General features: G+C 60.6%; 1 protein-coding gene across 1 annotated transcript in view; it reads right to left on the bottom strand.

Moving 5' to 3' along the window:
• The window catches only part of Sh3pxd2a (SH3 and PX domains 2A), a 132,780-nt gene that overhangs the window by 62,583 nt on the left and 55,431 nt on the right, over positions 1-14,766 (bottom strand). The gene's annotated exons all lie outside the window — the stretch shown is intronic.

Genomic DNA, 14,766 nt, shown 5'->3' with positions numbered 1-14,766 from the left:
GACGCCCGGCACTTGGCAAACAGGGAAACTGAGGCTCCTAGCGCTGAGGCCCTGACCCCAGCCCGAGCAGCGCCCCCCAGCGTCCCACCCCCGTCCTGGCATCGCACAGCCCACTCCGCTCGTCACACTGAAACGTCACCTGCTGCCCTGACTTTCCGACAACTCGCCCTGGTAATTGTATATCTGTGTAGCCTTTGGTGAAAATGTGACCCCCAGCCTCCCGGGGTGCGCCCCCCTTCCTGCCGGCGCACGGGAGGAGTCGGGGGCAGTGCGATAGGCACGGGGTTGAGTTTCTGAAGTGAGCACTGGGTTCACATCCTATCCCTGACAGTAACTGTTGGGTGACCTAGGCACGCAACCCCTCCGGGCCTCCAGGACCTGCCCTGGGTTTGCCCTACCCTCCGGGAGGAATGGGAATGGAGTCAGGCAGCTCCCAAATCCCGCCCCCCTCAGCTCACCCCTCGGACTGGGGGGGGGTCTCCTCGTGTGGGGCTGGGTGCGGGGAACTGCCCTGTGGCTGGGGAGCTATCTGGAGACTGGAGGAAGGGCCTTTCATGTTCCCTGGGGCCAGAGAAATGCCAGCTGCTGCCCACCTTTGGCCCAAGCAAGAGACCAAGCCAGCTAGATCTGCCTGCTGCAAAGGGAGGCCTCACGGAGAAGGCACAGCGGAGACCCCAGACCTCAGAGGATCGCTCAGGGAGACCCTGAGGTCCCGGTTCGGTTCTGGAGATCTAAGAGTAGCAGGGTCCACCAGGGTGTTTGTTAAGCTGTAAGAAATTCACCTGCACAGCGGGGGCACCCCCTCCCCATTTCCCAGTTGAACCAGACAGAACGCGGGGGCAAGCCTAGGGAGCTGCATTTCTAATGTCCCCTCTTGTCCGAGGACCCCCTTGGCATGCTGTCTCCTCCCACCCTCCAGCCACACAGGTGAAGGTCCTGTCACCCATTTTATAAAGGAACAGCGGTGCAGCCACTGCCCAGAGCCGCTGGATCTGGTTTATAACCTACTGGTCTCAATGAGAGATGCAGGGCCTTGAAGGGGAGAGGAATCTGTTCAAACGGTTTCTTCCAGGAGGAGCTGGGAAGAGGGAGGACCCCTCTCCCTGGGCCTTCCTGAGGTGGAAGAGACTGGGCAGCCTATGGCCAGCCCATCTGGCAGTGCCTGGGGGATGCCGCGCTGGCAGGAGAGGTTTTTAGATGGTGTTGGAATAACTGTATTTTATTGTACCGGCCCGCAACTCCTCTCCAGGGCGGGGTTTTGTTCCTCAAGCTTTTCCCTGGGTGGTGCTGGGCCAATGCAGAAGGGCAGGGATGAGAGGCTGCCCTCCCTGTGCCCCTCCCTCTCTCCCACGCTGCCTGAAGCCCCCACGGGGTGGCTCCAGAATGACACTCCCTTCTCCCGCCCTCCGTGCAGCGAGGGCTGCCTGGGATGCTTGGAGCTGGCCACCACCCTGAGAGGAGGCAGGTGGGTCATTTCCATGTGACAGGGCAGTGGGACAGGGCCACGGTTGGCATGCCGTAGTGCCTCCTTCATGGTGGGCATCACGCCCCTGATTCTCAGTCTGGCTATCGGTGGAATCATCTAGAAAGCTAGGTAAAACTTCAGATACGGCCCCACCCCACCGACAGCATTATCTGCATTGCCAACAGCCTCCCTTGGGATTCTGAAGTGTTGGGTGACCTCCACTGGCTAAGCCACCCTTAAGAAACGTCCACACTTACAAGAACGGTATGCTCGCTGTGCCAAACAAACTTCCAGACAGCCCCCCGCCTCCCATCCTCCCAGCAGGGTCTGGAGCCTCTGGGCTGGTGGTGAGAAGTAAGGCAGTGTGTTCAGGGTCTCACAGAAACGGGGCTGGGCAGACCCCAGCAGGGGTACAGGCCTGGAAGGTAGAGCCCTGGGGTGGCCAAGCATCTGGCCTTGGGGAGGCAATTGAGTCAAGGTAGAGCCCTGGGGTGTGGAAGCATCTGGCCTTGGGGAGGCAGTGGGGCAGCCAGGCTGGGCTGGATGTGGGCCTGGAGGGAACAGGAGCCTTCTTGAGTCTTGGCTTCCAGCCCGGGGAGGCACTGCCCTAATAGGAAACCTCTTAGCAGCTTCCGGCCGGGCACCCCTTAGCACAGGCATTCTGTATTTTAGCTGCTGCATGTGCTAAGAAAGTGGCTGGGACTCCGCCATTCTTCCCATCCCAGAGCTTGGGGGAAGACAGGGCTCCCCCGCCTCAGGCACCCCCACTTCCTGCTGCCCTGCAAACAGTGCTGGCCTCAGTTGGGGTCCAGTCCCTCTGCATGTCCCTCCCGGCTGCAGTTCCAGCTGGTGCTGACTGCCGCTGTGGGTCAGTCTAGCCCACCTCTGACTGCTGAATCACTGTCTCCCAGAGAGCCCCAGGCGAGGGGAGGGTGGGCAGGGCCAGCTTCTTCCCCTGGGGATGCCAGCGGCTAATGTGATTGATCAGGCCTCTGGGGCTGCATCCTGACTGCCAGGCTACCCACCTCCTACGCAGCTGGCCCAGGGGTGCCAAGACCACAGGCACAGTGCAGTGAAGCTGCACCGGTGGCCGTGGTCCCCCATGGTCCCCAGGTCTGGTGGGGAGGCAGAGCAGCGTTTCCCCACCATGTGCCCTCTCTCTTTACACGGGGTCCCACTCCCAGCCTGCACAGTTTGGTCTCTCGGCCCTTCCTGCTGGGGGACACAGTGCCCTGCATGCAGCCAGCCCGGTGCACCTGTGGGACGAGGGCAAGAAGCTGTTGCCTGCCCAGGCCGTCTGCGCCTCTGTCCACCCAGACAGCAAAGGCTTATTAGACACAAGACACAGCAGAGCTTGACACTCGGAGCAGCCTCTCCTTCAGGCCCTCCCACCGTACTGGCAGGTACTGTTGGCTGGGTTGGGGGAGCCCAGCTGTTTTCAGTTTGGGGCTCACAGGCACCAGACACCACAGGTCTCTGTCCAGCCAATGCTGAGCAGAGCAAAGCCTGCTCTGGAGATTGTGGACAGTGGTTTCTGTCCTGCCCGGGTGAGTCCTGAACTCCTGGGCTCCAGTGATCCCCCTGCCTCAGCCTTTGGAGGAGCTGGGACTAGCAGGGTGGGTGCACTGCAGTGCTCAGCGTCTAGAACACGGAGTGGGCCTGTACTTCCGAGCTAACACACCCAGAAGGGTGGCTCTTCTTTATTCCTTTTTTCTCTCTTCTCATTTCTCTCAGTGAGAAACGCTGCGCTCCTTTCCCAGACATTCTGCTGGGTGGCCGGTGCTGCAGACAGCAGAGGGAGAGGCCAGAGATGGCAGGAATGGCATTCAGTTCCCATGCTGGCCATCTGTTCCTGCGCTGACTCACGCCCTCCCCTGGGAAACTCCCAGCATTAGGTGGTGGCGTGGCTGAGTGGCAGGCGTCTCTTGCCCTGCACACGAGGCCCTGGGTTTGATCCCTGCACCGCAGAAAGAACCAGAGAACCAAAGTGGCTGCCACTGGCCTTCGGTGAGGTCAGCAGAGCAGGTGTGAACAACCTTGTGAGTGCAGAGGCTATGGCCCTGAGGCTGGGGGGCTGGGCCAGCTCTGAGGCCACTGGGCAGTGCTGACCGGAGACGTCCCCAGGAGCCACACCGGGGGACTCAGCTGCAAAGAGAAGGCAGCCTCAGCAGAGGAGGGACTCGGGTTCCGGCCTCGCCCTCCTGCCTGCTGGCTGGTGCCGGCCACCGGCCTGGGGTGCCCACCTGAAGTCTTGCTGCCACTGGAGCTGCTCTCCCGGCTGCCAGGTGCCAGGTGGCTGGCCGGAAGGTGACCTTGGGAGCCAGGTGTCTCCTGATCCCCTAGACCAGGGAGCTGGAGACAGTGTTGGCCTGAACCGGCCAGGGAGTGATCCGGAGGCCCCATGCTGCTGTGGGCGGCTGAGTGAGGCCCACAGGCAGGCACAGGACAGAGGTGATGTGCCCTGGCCGGCATGTTTGGGGTACAGTTGGGGAAATAATACATACAATGAGGAAGTGACCTTTCTTTTCTTTTTCTTTTTTGTGTTTGGGATTGAACTCAGGGCCTTTGCATGGAGCTCCATGCCCAGCCCTCCCCCCCTCCCCCCCTTTTTATCTTTTCTTTTTAGACACAATCTTTCTAGGTCATTAAATTGCCTGGGCTGGGCTTGAACTTGCAATCCTCCTGCCTCAGCCTCCCAAAGGGGAAGCTGACATTCTGAGGCAATCTGTACTGAAGGTCACAGGGGCCGGGACACGCCAAAGAAAAGGAAGGCTGGGTGGGTGGGACCACAAGACGTACCGAGTGGCTTCCTGGAGGAGAGAGCCTGAAAGGTGAGGGGGTTAGGATCCAAGAGAGGACATGGAAGGAGGAAGCTCCGGAAGCAGGAGCAGAAGGTCCTCTGGGATGCATGGGAAGAGGGGGACAGCTGGGAGGGGCAGGGCTCTGACAGTGGCGTGAGCTCCCCCTACCCCCCAGCGTCAGAGCCAGCTCAGCGAGGCTGTCTTGGTTTCTTTCCTGTCCTTGCTGAGACAAAATACCCAAGGCCCAAAGTTAAGGGAGGAAGGTTTGTTTGGCTCACAGTTCACAAAGGCTTCAGTCCTTAGTCGGCCGGCTCCAAGGCGGGGTGGCAGAGGGGCAACAGTTCAAGGCGGCAGAAGCAGCAGAGGCAACGAGGACCCACATGGCGCCTTCCCGCCCCTTTTACCTTTTCAGATTGAGGGGATCAGGGCGGTGTCACAGCGACCACTCCGTGCAGTGCTTTAGTCATCACACGCCCCAATCCCAGCGTCGCAGTCGGGATTCAGCCACCCCTGGGAAAGAACGCCCCACCCCACTCGCGGGAGACTTGGGGGGCATCTAGACAAGAGCCACAGCAAAGGCTTTTGGGGAGAGGTAGACTGCTGGAGGGAGAAGCAGCAGAGTCTGGGGCTGAATGTGGAGACCCAGGCTCCGCCCTGCTCTGCCCCTCAGTGGCTGGTGGTCCTGGGAAAGCCACTTTCGAACTCCAGAGATACGTTCCATTTTTTTTTCTTTTTGCAGTACTAGGGTTGAAACCAGGACCTACACATGCTACACAAGCGTTCTCCCACTGAGACACACCCCTGCCCTTTTAATCTTTGCGTTTTGAGACAGGGTCTTGCAAAGTTGCCTAGTCTGGCCTCAAACTTGTGATCCTGGCCTGGGAATTCAGCTCAGTGGTGCCGCTGCCTGCCTTGTAAGCACGTGGACAGAAGTTTGATTCCTGGTACCAAAACAACAACAACAGCAAATTTGTGATCCTCCTGTCTCAGCCACCTGAGAAGCTGGGACTTGAGTATGCCACTGCACCCAGCAGAACCCAGTGCTTTCTAAACGACAGGCCATGACCCACTCGTGAATTCTGAAGTTAATTTTGTGGGGTCCCAATCGACATTTTAAAAGGGAGATAGACTTGCTGGGCATGGTGGCCGAGATAGGAGGATTACAAGTTCAAGGGCAGCCTGCTCACCTGAACAGGGCCCTGTCTCAAAAATAAACACAAACAGGCCTGGGTAGTAACTTGGTATTCCTGAGTTCAATCCCCACTACTGGAAAAAAACAAACAAAATGTAACTTTGGTTTCAAATGTCTGCTCACTGCCTGTCTGTATGTCTGTCTATATTGGGTTTCAAAATAAATTATGAAATTTATTTTTTACCGTGGCAAAAAAAGAAGCTTTAAATATACCGTCGGCTTCTCTGGGCCTCAGTTTCTCCATCCTTCAAAGGAGACTGCTCCAAGTGTCTCTGAGAACCTTCCCAGGAGGCAGGCAGGAGGGAGGTGCTGGGGATTTTCCCACCCTGCTTAGCCCCCATGGGGTTTTTGTTCTGGCTTTTCAGGGCCTTTGCGTGAAATGGTCTGCAGAGGTGGTGACCCCTGGGCCAGACAGAAGAGGGACATGAATGCTGTCCTTTGCCCATGTTGCCCATGTACCCCCTCTGAGCACTGAGCTCTGTGTCCTGCAGGAATCTGCCCTTTCTCTGTCCTCAGGGTTCTGAGAATGAGCCCGTTGTGACCGTGTGGACTGGCCAGAGAGGCCAGATTCCTGCCCCGGGGGAAAGTGGAGTTCCCGGGGAGAGAAGAGGTCTTGGCCCCCGGCCCATGTCCCAGAGAGGCTGACCACATGGCCCTCTCCTCCCAGAACCGCTGGGGCCTCCGCCACCTTCCGCCCACAGCGAGAGGACAAAGCCTGCCTGTCTGTGTCCTCGTGTCTACCATGCCGAGCGTGGCTCTGGCTCGGGATGGGCAGAGTGGAGAGGGGTGGGTGGCTGCAGGTCACTCGGCCTCTCTGTTCCCGCCCCCCAGGGCTGCTGTGCAGATGGAGGAGGCGATGCGCGGAGCCAGCTCCAGCACTTGGGGCGGACCCAGCCTGCCACTGCTGCCCGGGGCTGACCGGCCCAGCCTCAGGGGCGACCGCGCTAAGTCACCGGCTTCTCTCAGGGAGATGAGCGGGCTCTGAGGAGCTCTGCCCAGACAGCGGCTGTAAGAGCCAGGGGGTCGGGGGAGGGACACGAAGCTGCTTTCCCAGAGTGGGAGGCGGGCCGGGGGTGACCCACTGAGCCTACTGGCCTGCAGCGCTGCATCTCGCCTCAGGCCACCTGAGATCCTGCTCCCAACTTCCCTGGCCTCCTTGGACTGCTGAGGCCGCCTGCCAAAACCTAGCAAAGGGTTGGTGACAAAATGGATGGGATTCCACTGTGACGTTCTCTGAGAGAAAGGCAAGGAGGGCCGTCCATGTCTGGAGATCTTCCTTGTGTCCCCTTTGTCCCTGCATCCATGCTCCATCGCCCACCCGCCTCCATCCACGCTCTAACTGCAAGGCTGGCACAGACCCTATTCTTGTGCCTGAATCAGAAGACAAGAGAAGAAGCCCCAGGAAGAGAACATACACAGGTCACCTTGAGATGACACAGCCCAAAACTCAGTCACGAGTACCTGCCTAGGAACCCCCAGGCTGCGGGACAGTGGCGGTCTGGGGGGACTGGGAGCTGTGCCCCAGGGAGGGATGCTTAGAAAGGGAGAGCAGAGGCAGGAAGGAGACCCAGGGCAGGGCAAGGGTGAGCCAGGGTGTGGGGCGGGCAGAAGGGTGGGGCGTGCACTGGGGTCTGGGAGCCCCCGGGAGCGGGGCTCCTCTCCGGGAGGGGCGCTGAAGCCTGGCCCTAGGGTCCCAGTCCCTTCCCGAGCACAGGCGGGGCCCAGTGGAGCTGTCCGTGACTGCACTCACACTACTGCCAGCGCCACCGACACACATCCCGAAAGCAGGGCTGGGGATGTGTCTCAGGGGTAGACACACATTTAGCGCCAAAAAACCAAATGAACAAATAACACCCCCGACTTTAGGATTTAAACGTGAGGGGCTGCAGTGGCAGTGATTACCCCTCCTTCCCATCCACTGAGCTGCACACAGTCCCCAGTCCCCCGCGAGGCCAGGCTGCGGCCGGGCACAGGGCTGCTTGACTCGCTCGGTCAGCATGTATTTCCAGTTTCCAGGGCTGGGGTCCAGATCCCAGCTCTGGCCTGGGGTGTAGCTCAATGATGGAGGCTGTGCTTAGCAGGTGCCAGGCCCTAGGTTTCTCCTGGCGCCAAACAATGCAAAGCAAATCCCACCCCCCAAGAAAACAAAGCCAGGAAACAAATCCCAGTTCTACAACGTTTAGGGTCTCCATGCCCATCTGCAGAATGGACAGTGACCAGTAGGACCCTCTTCCTGGGATGGTGGGGATGGGGCCAGTTAGGGCCTCTCAGGGAGGAAGGGGAGGAGCAGCTCCTTCTGGCCCTCCCCGCACCCCCCTTCCCCTACAGCCCAGGCCCAGCGACCAATCAGGGTGGGAGATCCCTGGGGAGTGGAGAGAGCCACTGCGGGGCTGCTGGGGGATGGCTCGGGAAGGACACGGGGACCCTGGCTGCTCTGATTGCTTCCACTGCCCCTGGGGATCCATGCACACCGGCTGCTCTCCCTGAGCCATCCCAGGCCGGAGGAGTGACTCCTGAGCAGGAGGCTTCACTGCCCAGCCAAGAGGAGGCTTAGCGAGGCTGCTCCTTGAGAAGGCACAGGATAAAGGGGCTCTCAGCTGAGGCTCCAGGGCAGCCTGAGGGCATCCTGATGCCCGGCCCGACAGCTGCCCCCCTGCGTGGCCAGGCAGGAGGAGGAGCTGACCCCAAACTGGGCCAGCCTGGCATGGGGGTCATAGACCCGGGTGCCAGCCATGCCGGATCTCAATAGGCAGTGTGACCTGGGCAGTGGTGGGCCTCTGGGCTGCACGTGGCCTGCACCCAGTGGCTGTGGGGGGGCAACTCTTTCCTGTCCCACAGCCCCTTACCTGTGTTCCTGGCCACTGAGTCATCTGCCTGCAACTGCAGGGAAACAGCTGCTCCCAGGAAGCCCACCGCACACTCCAGAGCCCTGGGCCCCAGCCTCCATCCTCCAGCAAATGTCTCTGAGCTTCTCCGCCAAGGACAAGCCCCCACCAGGAAGCCCCGCACACTCCAGAGCCCTGGGCCCTGGGCCCCAGCCTCCATCCTCCAGCAAATGTCTCTGAAAAACCTCCCTTTGGGACCCTTCTTGAGGCGGTAGGAGTGTTCTGAAATTGGATTGTGCTGATGGTTGTACAACTACAAATGTACTGATAACCACCAAGTCAGTTGTACACTTAAGTACATTTAACATTGTGCAAATTGCACATTAGTGAGGCTGTTCGGGAAAAAAATCTCCCTCGGACCCTAACTGCCGAGCCACGTCCACCAAAACAGCCACTCTGGCCGCCTTGGGCTGCGTGTGTTGCCGGAAGCCACCTGCGCAGCCTCCCGAGGGTGACTGGTGGGTGAGGCTGTGGGAGGGGCCAGCTTTCCCGGTGACCACTCGCATCTGCACATCTCTGAGATGTGGCCCAAAGGTGTGGGAGCTGGGCTGGCAGGGGCTCTTAGCTTGCACCTTCTGGGGCTTCCCGGAAGATACCCCCACTTGTGCACAGCATCCCATGACCATGGCAACCAGGGGCCCCGACTTGGTTGTCCCACCCACTCACCACATGAGGGCCACCCTGTTAGAGCCGGTCATCCCAGGCCTCAGCACCACCCTGTGTGCTCAGCTGGGGTGAGACCTGGCACCGGAAGGCTGGGGCTTGAATGCAGCCTCTGACACTTACTGGCCAAGAGGTAACTCGACCAACAGGGGCCTAAGCTTCCTTATCTTGGAAAAAGGGTCACAAGTCTCACAGGTGTGTGCCGATGTTGGACAAGACGAGGGTCCAAGGTCCAGTGTGGGCCAGCGTAGCGCACACTGGCAGATGTAATACCCCATTCTGCCACCAGGTGGCGCCAGATACACACAGAGCCCAAGAGCCCAGGGGCTCCCCGGGACCCAGTTTCAAGGCAGGCAGCCAAACCACTAATCCAAATCCCTGGCCCCCTTAGGGACCCAGTTTCAGTGGAGCCTAAACTCCTCCAGTCACCCCAAGGCCCAGCCTAAACGGTACAGGGAATGGGGTCACGGGTCACGCTGCCCTCTGGATGTTCCTTCGCCAGTGAGTCCATCCCCGTGGCCTCTAGCGCCCTTCCTGACCCCGGCTGTGGTGCACCCGGCATTCCTTTCAGCCCTGGGCCAGCTGCAGCACCCAAGATGCCCTCTGCACCCCTGGAGTAGCTGGCTCTGCCTGAGCCCCTCAGGGAAGTCTCCCTACCCCTGGGCAGGTTGGCATGTCGCTGCTGATGTCCTGTACCTATCTAATGCCCTCCCCAAGCCCATTTTCCAAACAGTACACTGAGGCTCAGAGAGGCTAAACAAAGGTGGGAGAGGAGCTGGCTCCCGCCACGAGCCAGCCCTGGTGTGCTCCTCCTCCTGCTCCCACCAGCAGTCCCCATGGGCGGGAGTGGTGCCCAGAACCAGTCTTTCACATTTACCCTAAGGCTTAATAAATGGGGTGATGCCTGGTATGATGGCACACACCTGTAGTTTCAGCACTGAGGGAGGCTGAGGCAGGAGGATTCCAAATTTGAGTACCACCCAGGCAATTTAGAGACCTTGTCTGAAAAAAAGGCGGGCTGAGAGTGTAGCTCAGTGTGAAGACCCTGGTGGTTCAATCCCCAGAACTGAGAAGAAATTAAGCAAGCCAGCCAGCCAGCTTAAACGACGATGGACCTCCTCCAGATGCCAGCAGAGAAGGCCGCCATAAACCCAGGCTCTAGGTCTGGCTCCATCTTCGATGCTGCATGAAGCAGAAGCCACCTGGGGACAGCAACACGAGGCAGTTGTGATGCGGTGGGGATGAAGCCGCCTTGGGCTCAACTGGGACCCAACCGCAGCTGGAGGCCCAGCAGGTGCTGAGGGGAGGCTGCAGCCTCCATGCGCCCCCAAAACAGTGGACCCTCTATGTGGGCCTGGCCCTTGGGGGGGGCTCTGCCCTCGGAGTCCAGACCAGGCTGGCGGTTTGCAGTCCGCTCCCCTTGGGGCTGCCCACCCAGCACGCCGGCCAGGCCACAGCGGTCCTGTTCCCAGGGCCGGCACACCTTCAAGTGGGCTGGGTACAGCTTCCTGTGGGCTGCAGGGCCTGGCAGGGTGGGCAGCGCCCCTGTCAGCCCGCTGTCTCCTGCCCACCAGCTCACAGAAGCTGTCTGTGCACGGCTGGAGTCCTGGCCAGCTGGGTGGGGTGCAGAGGTGTGCACAGTGGGGGTCTGGCCAGGACCCAGCGGCACAGGGGCAGCTGGCTGTCCACCAGGTTCCCACACCTGGTGCCTGGCTCAGGACAGGATGGGGAGGCCTGAGCTTCCTGCGGCCAGCGGCGTCGGGGCGGGGCTAGAGAGGCGAACTCCTCGCGGCTCCTACCTCCAGCTCTGCCACTACTGCCCCTCACCCTCCCTGAGTGCTCTGTGCCCAACCGGGATGAGGGGGAGAGGGAAAAGGGGCGCAAGTCCCTTAAGCATGGGCGACAGGCGGGGCAGAGGCCGGACGGGAGGTCAGTCATTCAGGGCACAAGTGCAGCTGGTGTCCTCCGCTGTCCCTGTAGTGAATTAGCAGCCTCGCGGCTGCCCTGGGCTCTAGCAGGCACCTTGGTGAATGCCTGCACAGGAAGGAAGGCTGCAATGCAGACCGCTCTTTCTCCAGTGCTCTCCCCGAGATCAACACCTGTGTGCCTCCCAGGAGGAGGGCAGAGTGGGCGGCGTGCCCAGGCACCCGCCCTGGGACCCCATGTCTCGTGTCAGTGTCACTGCACCCGGCTGCGACCGTGTGGCTTTCAGAGAAGGTAAAGCCGCACCGTGGACCAAGGCTAGGTCCCTACCAGAGCAGTCTGCCTTCCGAAGAGCCAGCCCAGCTGCTGGGCGTCCCGGACGCAGGGCTGCCTCCTCACCTCTGTCTTCCTGCGGGGCTGAGGCAGAACTGCCCTCCCATCGCAACTCCCCACTTTACCAGCGGGTCCAGGACAAGCACCCCAAATGCAAATGGAAGGGAGGGTGGAGACAGCACGAGAGAGTGAGGCACGGCCTGCATCCCTACCTCAGTCCCCGACAGCTGCCCGCCAGACCTCCTTCCTGGCAGCCTTGCCCTGCACTCCGCGCCCTCTCCCGGCCACCTCTGGTCCGGCCCAGTCTCCACACCCAGCGCTCAGGTTGCCGCGGCCCCTCCTATGCCAGCCTCCCCTTCGGACCATCTGTGTCCAATGGACAGGTGGGTGGCTGGGTGCTGAGAGAGCTGGGTGGGGTTTCCCACAAGGCTCAGGCCCTGGGCTGGAAGGACGTGGCCGTCTGTGCGGCCTGGACAGGGACGGTCAGAGCTCACGGGCTCCTCACTCAGTCCCTGTGAACAGTGAGGCGCTGTTCTAGGTCACGACAGAGGGTGCTGGCGACTCTGGAGCTGAAGAACAAAACCCAGCTTAGCAGGCTCCTCCTTTGCGACTTCAAGAATTTAGTTGGGATCCTGGCACTGTGAACAGGAAGGAACGAGCTGAGGGGGACAGGAGGGCTGGCAGGGTGTGCACCGCCACGACTCCCGGTGGGTGGGCTGGCAGCGGGCCCAACAAGAGGGATGCTAAGTGACCGGAGGGAGGCACAGTAGCCCAGCCTCAGTCTCCCCGTCTGCGATGTGTGCCTTTGAGCCTCAGCCTGAGCTGACTGGAAGCCAGCAGAGGCAGAAGAGGCTGGACCCCAGCATGGTGGCCATAAATGCACTGTGGGGTGACAGGTGCGGGTACAGGAGGGCCGGTACGGGCCTCTTGCTGTGGTATCCCCACCCAGGGCCACCTGATAGTGACCTGGGTGGTGCTGCCTGTGTCAGGCTGGTCCAGGCACTTTCTGCGTGCTGAGGTGCCACCCTTCCACAGCCTGGGAGACGGGACTGCTCCTGTCACCTTCCACAGATAGGGAGACAGACGCAGCAGTGTGAATGCCCAGAACCCGGCCTGAGGGCAGCAGGAGGTGGGCGTGTGGGGTGACCCTGCTGTGAGGGTGCAGCACCCACAGGGGGGACTGGGTGTCAGAAAGCAGACCCCGGGGCGCCCGTCTCCCTTCACACAGGAAGATGCAGGGACGGCATCTGTGACGCAGGGGTCCAGCCACACCGCATCTGCCAGCGCCTCGATCGAGGACCCCGTCCCTCAGGCTGCGAGAGGCAAAGCTCTGCGGCGCATGAACTACCCGGTCTCTGGTGCTTGCGCTGGCAGCTCAAGTGGACCAAGACACACAAGGCACTCGAAGGAGACAGTCGCCCAGAGGGAGCTGCGACACCGGCGGGGCCCGCCTGCTGCCCACACTGGCGACTGCAGGCAAGTGCTCCACCTCTCTGAGCCCCGCCCTCCCTGGCGAGACCCTGCCACCAACGTCACGCTCTGCCCGAGACGTGATGGAGAAGGGCTGAAGGGCACGGCCACACCTGGCAGATCCCCCAGCAGTGCTCTGGCCAGGCTCTGCCCTGTGTGCCGGGACGCAGCGGCGAGCAGAACAGGCCCACACCCTCCTGCCCTGGAGCCGTCTGCCTTCCAGCGGGAGGGACCACGGCTCACAGCCGGTGTCACCATCGTGTTTATTACTGACAGACGCTGTCCGCAGATCGAGTGCCTGCTACAGCCTGTTCCTGGTGGATGGGGAGGTCTAGCTGGGTCCTCACACGGAGAAGGGCTGGGGACTAACTCAAGCGTCTTGCTTGTCTGTGGTATGTGGGATCGAATCTACACTGAGCTACGTCTCCAGCCTTTTTACTTTTTATTTAAAGATGGCTTCACTAAGTTCCCAGGAAGGGCTGGAACCTGCAATTACCCTGCCTCAGCCTCCTAAGCAGCTGGGTCGAGACCCTTTTAGAAGGACATCGATCCATTTATTGTCCTGACTCAGTCATCTCCCAAGGCCACCTCTGACTGCTCCTGTGCTGGCGTTAGCTTCTGGAATGAGGGATACCACATTCTGATCCCTGGAGTTAGCAGACAGACCACCAGGGAGGTAGCCATGTGTTGCATGAAGAAAGGAAGCCAGGAGCAGGGGTCAAGCGGGGCTGATCTCACTGAGAAGCCACCGAGCAATCCGGAAGGAGATGTGGGACCAGGCAAGGGCTCTCCTGGGGCTCAGCATGCCAGGCCCAGGGATGGGACCCTGCGAAGGCCCAGCACTGGATTGGGAGCAGCAGGCCGGTGTGGTGCGGCTGGGGCAGGCGGACCAGGGTGTGATGGGAGGAAGGGCTGGGCCCTGAGCTCTGCGACTGTAGCGATCGGGTCACAGGGAGACAGGGAGAGGAGGGAGACAGGCCGGGAGCCGTGACGGGGTGGGGTACGGCATATGGGAATGAGGGGCTGTGAGGCAGAGAGCTCACTCCGAGCAGTGTGTGGGGCCAGTGTTCATGTTCCCAGGCGGGACGGCAGCCCTGAGCAGCCTTCTGCGCCAAGCTACCCTCTCTGGAGGGGCCAGTGACCCCAGCAGCATCCACAGTGGGCAGATGGGTCAGCTCTGTGGCCAGGGATCATGTGGAGGCTGCTGCTCACCCTCCGTGTCTGGGTGGTTGCAGACCTTATCTCCCCTGAGGAGGGAGGAGGAAGGCAGCCTCCGGCCTGGCCCAGGAATTCTCTGGGTCCCTGCAGCCGCCTGCTTGAAAGAGGCTGGGTCATCTGCAACATTTCAGTTGAGTCCAGAAGCTTTGAAAACTTGATAAACCACTCCACAGTCTCCTCAGAGTCCCAGTATGCTGTTACGGGATCTGTGCTTACATTTCAGGATGGAGGGAGGGGTGCGGGCAGGGGCTGGGAATGCTGGGACTGGTTCATGGTGCGACACTAGGATCAAGGGCACTAGGAGTAAGGGCGTGAGTGCTGCCCGCCCTGAGTGCCTGGGTAAATGTAAGGGGCAGAAAGAGCTGTGGTTCCCTTGTTGCTCTGCTGCCTTCTGCCTGCCATGAACTGTTTTTCCTCTGCAATCCGCCCTGCCTTGGAGCCAGCGATTACGGACTGAAACCCCACAGGCTGTGAGCTAAGCAAACCTTTCCTCCTTTCACTGTGGGTGTCAGGTGTTCTGTCTCAGCAATGAGAACAAGTAAGACAGGGGCAGGCACTTGGCTGCTGTATGGCAGCCTGAGGGCCCAGGTCACAAACAGCCTGGCTTTCCCTTGGGGAGTGGGCACCCTCAGAACTGGAGCCAGGTCTGTCTTGGCAGATCTCAGGGGCAGTAGGGATGGTGCCAGGGCTGCGGCATGAGGAGTCCTCCCCAAACTGCCCTTTCCTATCCACTTCCCGGGCCTCTTGAGGCTAGAGGGATTCCTTTTCTCAGGCCCATGGCTGGCTAGACCGGGGATGGACTGGCCCAGGCAGCCC

This window comes from Fukomys damarensis, unplaced genomic scaffold, assembly GCF_012274545.1.
Source record: "Fukomys damarensis isolate Sample0158 unplaced genomic scaffold, DMR_v1.0_HiC HiC_scaffold_8, whole genome shotgun sequence".
NCBI classification, from domain to species: domain Eukaryota; kingdom Metazoa; phylum Chordata; class Mammalia; order Rodentia; family Bathyergidae; genus Fukomys; species Fukomys damarensis.
This window is presented reverse-complemented; position numbering and strand designations above follow the sequence as displayed.